Source organism: Odocoileus virginianus, chromosome 16, assembly GCF_023699985.2.
Source record: "Odocoileus virginianus isolate 20LAN1187 ecotype Illinois chromosome 16, Ovbor_1.2, whole genome shotgun sequence".
Lineage (NCBI taxonomy): Eukaryota > Metazoa > Chordata > Mammalia > Artiodactyla > Cervidae > Odocoileus > Odocoileus virginianus.
Window position 1 is genome coordinate 15,559,430 of NC_069689.1, and position 11,041 is coordinate 15,570,470.

Sequence of the window (11,041 nt, forward strand, 5' to 3'; positions counted from 1 at the left end):
AGCCCAAGGCATCTCAAAAGTCTGGGGACAGAGGTCAGGTCTGAGGCCAGACCCATGCCCACTCCAGGGCTCTTGCTAGAACCTCATTTCTTAGTCATCAGATGGTTTGGTGGCTGAATGTTCTGCAGTGCTAGCTCCAAATAGAAGGACTCTGCCCACACACGCTGGGTCTGGAGCCCTCTTGGGTCCTTATGTGCTAGAAACTTATAGAAACTTATATGCTAGCCTTATATGGCTAGAAACTGCCGGCAAACACATTGTTGGGATTTATTGTTTGTGTAACTAAGAATCCAGGAAGTATAAACAAGGCCATGTCTGCCACCCACTCCTAGGAGTCATCAGGATGTCCTCTACCAGACCTGTCCACCCAGGCTTTCTGTGAGGGAGCGTGGTACACACACACACCCCCCCCCCTAAACACACGCATACACATACACGCTTACTCATTCACTCACTTCTCTATCTAATCAGATCCCTGCCTCAGAGGCAGAGCTGCCTTTATTACCCTCTTCTCTGCATTCTTGATGTCAGAGAGACTTCACATTTTTGCTGACCAATGCAAGGGGGATTAAATGGCTGTGTTTCCAAACTTTTGGGGGGAGAGTGGTAAGGAATGGAGAATTGTTTCAAACTGAATCTTACATGGATCAAGTTGCTCAGTTTAAAGCCAGGTGGGTGACCCAGGCCCTGGCCACTGGGCAGCAGCCTCCTCAGCCCCCAGTGTTGTCTGAGAAATCCTGGAAAAATAGGCCAAGCAGTGAGCGGGGTCAGGAGTGCCAGGCTTCTGTGCCCCCCAAGGCTGAGCCTGCGCCTCTTGCGGAGACCACAGGAGGGACACTCAGGCCCTGGCACTTGCTCTGGCAGGGACTCAGTTTCCCATCTGTAAAGACAGGATACTCGGGATATAAAGATGCCTGGGACTGAAGGATTCCTACTCCCTGCCTTCCCCGTTGTGAAGGCCATTTGGTCTCTGAGTTGATTTCGAATACCATGATTTCACAGAGAAGGCCATTATGGCTATAATACAGAACCTGAAAAGATTAAACCATATTGGGGAAAGTTGAGGGACCTCCCGGAAGAAGTGTTGAGGCTGCCCTTACACTTACTCCCTTCCTTCCAATCAAATTTAAACCATGATGTACTTTTTATCTTCAAAGCTATTTTGGAAACTTGGGACAGATTGTGGTAAGAAGGGAATTTTTAATTCACAGGCAATCATGTTAACTCCTTCTAGTCCATGGCTGCCATTTTCAAGGATTTGTTGGCAATATAGACAGAAGGGAAACTTCCATTTTATAGATGGGAAAATGAGGCCCCAAAGGTAATAGGATCAGGTTTAGAGGACAAGCCAGTGGGGGGACCCAGTATTTCTGACTTTGTATCACTACAGGTAACTTAAGAGGAAGGTCTTCAAAGTAAAAAAGACCTACCATGGAATCCTAGCTCAGACAACTAAAAGTCCCACAATGGTGGGCAACATACTACTGAACCTTAACTTTCTCCTTTGGAAAATGGGGTAGTTCTTGATTCACCAGAATAATGCTGGGATTAAATCAGGTGGTAATCAAGTGCTTAGCTTAGTGCTGGGCACAAGGAAAGTGCTGGAAATACATGGTTTGCAGGCTAAATCTCTTCAGTGATGTCTGACTCTTTGCGACCCTATGGACTGGGCTCGCCAGGCTCCTCTATCTATGGGATTCTCCAGGAGAGAATACTGGAGTGGGTTGCCATCCCCTCCTCCAGGGAAATCTTCCCGACCCAGGGGTAGAACCTGTGTCTCTTATGTCTCCTGCGTTGGGTTCTTTCCCGCTAGTGCCACCTGGGAAGCCCTGGAAATACATTGCTTGCCTATGACTGCCCCATTGTCTGGAGAGGCAAACCCAGGCTCAGAAAGGTCCAGCCTTTGCAGCGTGTGAATCCAGGGCCTCTGTCCCTAACCACTATACCATGCGGTTTGTGCAGAGGGAGAAAAACTCTGCATTTCAAATTCCTTTCAATGAGAGCATATTATGTCTTGAAAAGAAACTCCAGAGCTAAGCCCATGTGGGACACAAGATGAGCACCCAGGGACCTGCATCAGGACAGAGGAAGATGCTGGTGAGTCTGATATGTGTGTGTGTGTGGAGAAGAGGTGGGTGAGATGGAGCGAGGAGGGGAAGACCTCAAATCTGGGCAGAGGGAGACGAACCCTTTGGTCACACACACCTTCAATTTTTAAACTCGTAAAATGTGGCCCTGGAGGCACCCTTGGCTTTGTGAGCAGAACCCTGAGCTTGTATCAAGCCAGCATCCAGGATACAGAAAAGCAGAGCTGGAGGGAAGAGCTCAAGGAAGAAGGTCTTGGAGAAGTCATGGAAATCACTTTGGCGGTGGCGGGTTGGGGTGTGGAGGGGAAGGACCCTCTGGAGATTCAGAGGCCATAAGTTAGGAGTTTAGATGAAAGGTCTCCAAATCTCTGAGGGGCAGGGAGGCCCAGATGACCCCTAGGTTCAGTGTGTGTAAGTCAGTTGAGTTAGTTTTCCACGAACCCGGGGAAGCCCAAGAATTTTGCTCTTTCCATCCAGATGAGTGCAGCTCCCTTGGCTGCATCTGACATCCTGGGGTCCTGCTGGTTTGAGCTCTGAGCTCCAGGACCAACCCTGCTAAGCTTTCCATGCCCCATCCTGTCTGCCTCTGGCAGAATCAGAGCCTCCTGGGTCACCTGGAACCCCCACTTCCTACAGATGCTCTAAACATTCCTCATCTGACCCCATCACCCAAGCTCCTCTCCCACCCCACCCCCCTTCTGCTGAGCCCTCCAGAACTCAGAGTCAATCCAAAGAGTTCTGCTGATTTCACTTTGTACTAATTTAAACCCAGGCTACCTGGAACACTGCTTCCCTTGCAATCCTCTCCAGAGGCTGGTACTTTTCTGTCATGCGCCACAGTCTCAGGATCTGGGAATAGCTGTCAATGTGGCTGCTCTTCATTCCACTGCCAAACTGCCTCCTCCCTCTTCAAAGCCTCCAGCTCCTTTGAAGTGCATTGTCCACGTTCATGACCCTTGCCTCTCCTCGTGGGTGTCAATTTCCTGGCTCCCCCATCACCTTCCTTAGTTTTAGTAATGTTAGTACTGATTTACTAACTCTTTCTCCATCACCATGCCCTTCAGCATTCTTGGCATGTGCACATCTGTCTTTCCTAGAAGATGGATTCTTGTTCAAATGATTTTTTTTAAAGAGTCGACCCTAGAAAAGAGGAGTGAGAATAGGGCAGGTGGAAAAGCTAAGCAATAAAGTACTCTCTGCTGGAGATCCGCATTTGTCTGATCCCATGGGGAGCTCTGGGGTATTCATTGTTGCATCTCCAGGGAGCCATGTCTGTACCCACTGCCAGCCTGCTGTTGACTGAAGTCTGCAGAATGCAGGGAGCGTGGCTGCCTACAATCTGAGTGGCAGTCATGCCACCATCCAACCTCAAACAACCTCCAATTGCCTGATCTTAAAGGACAGTCAACCACCTCCTCTGCCACCCATTTCAGCCACCCACTGACGATCTCGATTTGAAACCTCCCACTTTTCAACCACTCTCTTATTCTTCCAACTCATTTCCTCTCCAGTCTTCTCTTTTCTAACCATCTTCTCAGTCCTCTGCCTGCACCTGTAGTCTGATTATCATCACCACCACTGTGTGTTCAGTTGTGTTCGACTCTTTGCAATTCTGTGGACTATAGCCTGCCAGGCTCTTCTGTCCATAGGATTTTCTGAGCAAGAATACTGGAATGGATGGCCATTTCCTCCTCCAGGGAATCCTCCCAATCCAGGGATCAAACCTTTCTCTTCTGCGTTGGCAGGCAGATTCTTAACCACTGCACCATCTGGGAATCCTCATAAGGAACTGCAAAAGATCCCAAGCAGATTATAGCTGGAGAAAATGATGCAATGGAGCTGCTCTTCTCATTTCAAATTTTGAAGCACCGATCTCTAGAGGCAATGAAGCTGTTCAGTAAATCCATCTCCACTTTCCTAGAAATTTCATCTCCACTTTCCTGGTTTACCGCTTCTTCCTTCTCTCCATCTTTGACATTGCTTTCTTCCCTTCCTCTTGGCTGATGACCTGTCTCCATATTTTACAGAGACAGTCGCTATATTTAGATGGAGACATCCCACCACTAAGTCCCAGTTTCCCAGGATTGCTCTCCACGTGCTCCACAATAGAAGACATGTCTCTCTGCATCACTTGGCTAGGGATTTCCTTCCCTGTCACTCTCTCAAGGTCTTTGCGTCTATAATTATCCCCTCTTTTTCCCATCACCAATGATTCTTTCTGCAGGACTGCTCAAAGATGCCCAAAGGGCAGCCTGACTGCACTTCCTCCTCTGTCCACCACCCTGCTTCCTTCCCAGCAACACAAAGAGATGTCTATTTTAAAAAAATTTATTTGAATTTATATTTGAAATATAGTTGATTTACAATGTGGTGTTAATTTTGCTTTACAGGAAAGCCTTTCCATTATACATATATGCTTAGTCGCTCAGTCGTGTCCAAATCTTTGTGACACCATGGACTGTACCAGCCAGACTCCTCTGTCTGTGGAGATTCTCCAGGCAAGAATACAGGCAATACAAGTTGCCATGCCCTCCTTCAGGGGATCTTCCCAACCCAGGGATCAAACCTAGCTTTCCTGCATTGCAGGCAGGTTCTTAACCATCTGAGCCCCCAGGGAAGCCCAAGAATACTGGGGTGGGTGGCCTATCCCTTCTCCAGGGGAGCTTCCCGACCCAGGAATCAAACCAGGGTCTCCTGCATTGCAGGTGGATTCTTTATCAGCTGAGCTACCTGGGAAGCCAGTTATAGATATATATACATTCTTTTCACATTCTTCTCCATTACAGTTTATCACAAGATATTGACTATAATCCTCTGTGCTATACAATAGGACTGTGTTGTTTATCCCCTCTCTGCATAATGGTTTGTATGGTGTTTTTGACCTCTGTCATTTCTTTACTTTACGTAATAGTCAGCATCTGCTAATCACAAAGTCCCACTTCACCCCTTCTCTGCTCCTCTCCCCCTTGGCAACCACAGGTCTGCTCTTCATTTCTCTGAGTTTGTTTCTGTTTTGTAGGTAAGTGCATTTGGGTCATATTTTTTTTAATCAATTTTTTCTTTATGTTGGCGTATAGTTGATTTACACATATCATAGTTGATTTGCACACATCTATGCTTTTTCAGATGCTTTTCCCACACAGGTTATTACAGAATATGCAGTACAGCTTCCTGTGCTAAACAGTAGGTTCTTGCTGATTACCTATTTTATGTATAGTAGTGTGTATGTGTTAATCCCAGACTCCTAACTTATCTTTCTCCCTTTGGTAACCATAACTTTGTCTTCTAAGTCTAAGAGTCTGTTTCCATGTTGGAAATAATTTCATTTGTATCATTTTTTTAAAGATTCCATTTATTAGTGATATCATATGATACTGGGCTTGCTTTGTTTGATATACCTCACTTAGTAGGATTATCTCCAGGCCCATCCATGTTGTTGTGAACGGCATTATTTCTTTCTAATGGCTGAATAACATTCCACTGCATATATGGAATTCCCACTTCCCACTTCACTCTCCCCCTTGTATATATGTACCACATCCATTCCTCTGTCTGTGGACACTTAAGTTTCTTCCACAAAGTTGCCTTGACTTCACTTTCTTCACTTTCTCACCTTCTCCTCCCGCCTTCCTAAGCAGACTCTTGTCCTCACGAATCCCCACGAGGCGGCTGGAGGTAGCCAGTGCCTTCCATCCTGCCAAAGCTCAGTTCTCTGTCTCCTCTTCCTCGAACTCCTGCTGTTATTTGCTGTGACTAGCTCGTGGTCCTTCTGGAACTCTGCCCTCCCTAAGCTTCCCACCCACAGGCTTCCCACCGTGCACGCTGCACCCTCCTTCTCACCAGACCCCTCAGTGCCCGTGTGCCCCAGGGCCAGCCCTCGGCCTTCCCCCCGCCTCTGCCCACGCTCCGCAGCTGAGGGCATGCAGCCCATGGCTCCAAAGGCCGTCATGTGCTGACTCCGAAGTCCCTGTCTTCATCCCACGGTCTCTGGACCCTTCCTCTCTCCGTGCCAACCTCGCTCCTCCACCCACGTGAGTAACAGGCCCCTCGAACCTAACGGGACAAGGCTGAACTGCTGACTCTCTCCCCGAATTCTTAGTCTGCCTCTTCTTGAATCTTCCTCAAGACCGGAAACTGCATCCCGGGCTGCTTTCTGGCTCGGTCAGAAACCCAGGGGTTGCCACTGATTCTCTTTCCCCTCTCAGATCCTGATTCCACGCCGCCAGGTAGTCATTCCTGGGAGCCCCACCCCCACCCCAGCCCCGCATCACTCCAACTGAGCCCAGGTCACCGCCAGCTCTCACCTGCTCCCCACGGGGCTCCAGGCGGGCTTCCACTTCACCCTCCCCCTGGAGATGAATGGCCTCATGGAGGCCAGAGGCTGACATGGACGCCTGCTGCCGTCAGACCACACGTGCCCGGTCTGACGCCCCCCAGTGGCCGCCCATCACACTTCAGATGGGAGCCAGGCCTTTATGGCACCTCCTGGCCCTGCTGACCTCACGCCCTGCCTTGCTCCACGCCATCCCTCTAAGCTCCAGCCACACAGGCTGGCCTTCTGCTCCTCCTGCCACGCTCTCCTGGTCTCTCAAGGTCTTTACACTCCTTCCTCCTTCAGTTCGGATTGCCTGAGATCCTTTTTTTTTTAAATTAAAAAAAAGTGTATACAATTTTTAAAAGTTACTTTCCATTTATAGCTATTACAAAATATTGACTATGTTTCCCATATTGTAGAATACATCCTTCAGCCTATCTTACACCCAACAGTTTGTAGCTCCCACTCCCTGACTCCTACGTGCCCCTCCCCCGCTCCTATTGTGCCCCTCCCCCAAGCCCCCTCCCCACTTTCACTGGTCACCACTAGTTTGTTCTTTGTATCTGTGAGCATGCTTCTTTTATGTTTTATGCACTAGTTTGTTGTATTTTTTAGATTCCACATATAAGCGACATCATACAGTATTTATCTTTCTCTGTATGGCTTATTTCACTTAGTATGATCATCTCTGCAAAGGGATCAAACCAGTCCATCCTAAAGGAAATCAGTCCTGAATATTCATTGGAAGGACTGATGCTGAAGCTGAAGCTCAAGCTCCAATACTTTGGACACCTTGTAGATGCAAAGAACTGACTCATTGGAAAAGACCCTGATGCTGGGAAAGATTGAAGGCAGGAGGAGAAGGGGATGACAGAGGATGAGCTGGTTGGATGGCATCACCAACTCGACAGACATGAGTTTGAGCAAGCTCTGGGAGTTGGTGATGGACAGGGAAACCTGGTGTGCTGCAGTCCATGGGGTTGCAAAGAGTCGGACACCACTGAGTGTCCGAACTGAACTGATGATCGCCTCTAGTTGCATCCATAGATAGCTGCAAATGGCATTATTTCGCTCTTTTTCATTGTTGAGTAATATTCTATTATGGGGCTTCCCAGGTGGCACAGTGGTAAAAAGTCATCTGAAATGCAGGAGACTCAATCCCTGGGTCAGGAAGATCCCCTGGAGTAGGAGATGGTACCCCACTCCAGTATTCTTGCCTGGGAATTCCATGGATAGAGAAGCCTGGCAGGCTACAGTCCATGGGGTTGCAAAGTCAGACAGAACTGAGCACGCCAGCACACACTATTCCATCATACATGTGTACCACATCCTCTTTACTTCCCTGATGGCTCAGATGGTAGCGTCCACCTGCAATGCGGGAGACCTGGGTTCAATCCCTGGGTTGGGAAGATCCCCTGGAGAAGGGAATGGCAACCCACTCGAGTATTCTTGCCTGGAGAAATCCATGGACAGAGGAGCCTGGCAGGCTACGGCCCAGGGGGTCACAGAGTTGAACACGACTGAGCAACTAACATTTCATTTTTCATCCTCTTTATCCACTTATCTGCCGATGAACACTTAGGTTGCTTCTATATTCTGCCTGAGGTCTTGGTGTTGCCTTCTTATCACTCAGAACTCAAAGCCTCAGGGAGCTCCCCTGACCACCCAGGTTGCCCACCCTCTCCACCCACCTCCATCTCGTCTCCTTCACAGGCTTCCCCAGTCCCTGACAGCATCTCGCTTACATGTCTGCTTACACATTACCACGTGGTCCCACGATAACGTGAGCTCCTTGAGGGCCAGGTTCCACTCGAAGCTTCCGAGACCTGGGGCTCCATGTGTAGGAAGATGTTGCTCATCCTAGCTGTTCAGGAAGTATTACTCACCTGACAGATTCAGACCTGTAGGTGCCCGAAGGCGACAGCCAGCCCCTCAAGATAAGAAGAATTAGCAAACGTTCAAGGGTTGGTGGCAGGAAGCCCCTTGCCCTTGGTGGGGCTGGCTCAGGACACCAGAGGACGGGGACACAGAGGTTGGCAGAGCACCAGGAGCTGCCAGGGTCTCTAAGCTCTGCCAAGATGCTTTCCTTCAGGGCCAGGGATGAGGAGGCGACCACTTGGAGCAGGAAGAAATGCATCCGTTAAACCCAGTCTCCTGCTGCCGAAGGCAGGTAAAAACACCCTCACCTTCACACTCAGGGCTCCACCTGACAACAGGTCAGAAGAGGGACGTTTGCAACTGAGAGGCACCGTCCAGCTATTCTGCGGCTCCCCATCAGAGGCAGTCACTGGATTCAATGAATTAAACCCATCAGTTCAAGTTCATCAGTGCCTATGCCTTATCTGCAGCTCAGTGGGGGGCAAAATGGGGCTGGTTGCTTGAAGAACTGGGCAGGAACCCAGCAGGCCCACGTCAAAGTTATGGGTCAACCATACCTGGGGCTGTGTCTCAGGCTCCCTGGGCCAGGCCCTCTGCCCTGGACAGGGCTCTCTGAGAGGCATGGGCAGGAGTCAGATGGGGCCGGACACTCCATCTGAGGTTGGATGGAGACTGGAAAGGCTCCAGGGTCAGTGGACCTTAGCTGAATCACTGAGCAAGATTTTCAACTTTTTTGAGCCTCAGTTTTGTCATCTGTAGGGTAGGCTCCTTTACCCTAGGACCAGACAAAGAGCAGATGAAGCTCTGGGCTTAAGGCATCCAATCAAAATGGTCAGGTGGTTTGCTATTTCAAATATTGGTGCACAGTGGTCAGCTCAGGCAGGTGGGACTTTTGGTATTCCCTGATATTTATTATAAAAGAAAAATTAACCTTCCAGTTAAATCATAGCACTTTAGATAACACATAATAGGTGTCCAGTAGATGCTGTTGCTTCCTTTCATCTTGTCTTCTCAGAGGTGAAGTGGGAAGAGGCCACAGAAAGGTTTCAACAAGCTGGCCCCTAGGCCAGGTGCCTGCTGACACTTTACTGGAGGACACTTTTCTGAAAGCCACCTCCCTTGCATCCTGCATCCCTGGAGACCCTGTGCACGGCTGTGAGTGTGGAGTTCCAGCTCCCAACAAATTGCTTGCCCTGGGGGTAGTGCCACTTTGTGAACTGGGCGCTGAGTCAATGAGGAGATGACTGTGCACCCTGCCAGGTGTTGGCATCCAGGGTGGCACCTGTGATGGGGGCACATTTGAGGAGTGGCCCAAAGGAGGGGAGGGAATGAGCTATACGGGTCCCTGGGGGTGAAGCTTTGCAGAGGGAAGGGCAAGTGCCAGGTCTTAGCATGGATGGGGCCTGAAATGCCCAAAGCACATGGGGAGGGGAGAGGGGTGGGGGAAGGGAAGGGGGGAGGCATGGAGGGATCAGAGTGAGCGGGGAGAGCAGAGGGTTAAGGAGAGGGAGGACCAAGGCGGGCCATGGAGCCAGAGAAGTGACGCACATTGTCTTTTATTCTAGGTGGGATGGGAGGAGACCCCTGGAGGGTTCTGAGCCCAGAAGAGACAGGTCTAACTTAAGCTCTTAACAGATGACTCTGGCTGTGCTAATAGATGAGGGACTTCCAGTGGTTAAGAATTAACTTGCCAATGCAGGGGACACCGGTTCGATCCCTGGTTTGGGAAGACTGCACATTCCACGGGGCATCAGCCTGAGAGCTGCCGCTACTGCACTCAGGTGCCCTGGAGCCCATGCTCTGCAACAAGAGAAGCGAGATGAGAAGCCTGCACACCACAACTGGAGAGTGGACCCCGCTCGCTGCAACTAGAGAAAACCTGTGCGTAGTAACAAACACACGGTCAGCCAAGAATAAATAAAGAAATAAAAAATTAAAATTTGAAAAATAGATGGGGAGGCAACAGTGAATAGCCAAGAGCAGTTATGAACATTTTCCAACAATTTAGGGCAGAGATGGTGGTGGCTTGAGCTGGATGTTCACTGGATGTACATGGATTGCCCTTCATAATGAAAAGCAAGGTCAGCTCATGTTCCCTGTGGACACTGGGGTGGAACTAAGACGGCAGATATCTTCCGGGCACTAAAGTGGGGTGGGTGCTTTTCATGCTAGCTCACCCAATAAAAGGAATAACACTTATGAAATGTCTATGATGTGCCTGCCAGGCACTGCCAGCCTGAGTGAAACAAGTGTCAGAACCAGAGATGCTGGCAGGAGACTTCACACCTATTATTGCGTGTCATTGACTAAGCAGATGCCAAGGTTCAGGGAGAAGCTAAAAACACATGTGGCTAATGCAGTTCAGCGGAACGGAGGTGTCAGGAAGCAGGCGGTGACCTGAGGCTCCCAGATGAAGCTGGGGGACCTCCCTTGTGTCCCCCAGCATCTTGGTTCCCTCCCTCCCCCTCCCCGTGGGGACGGGGCTCTGTGCCAGGCCAGGGGAAGAAAGGGAAACATACAATAGCCCTTGCCTGTCACTGGGTCTCAGCTCAGCCAAGGAGAGATGCACAGCGCTTTCTGGAGATGAGACAGGCTAGAACCTGGGGCCTGGGGCCCTCTGGTGCAGTGCTTTCACCTGGACAGGTGTCTCCTCAAGCAACGAAAGACAAAGAAACTACTGGGGACTAAAGATAGTTGTGTACATGTGCGCAGTTGGGGCAAATTTTAGACAAGATGCATAAAGACCAAAAGAACCCCAGCT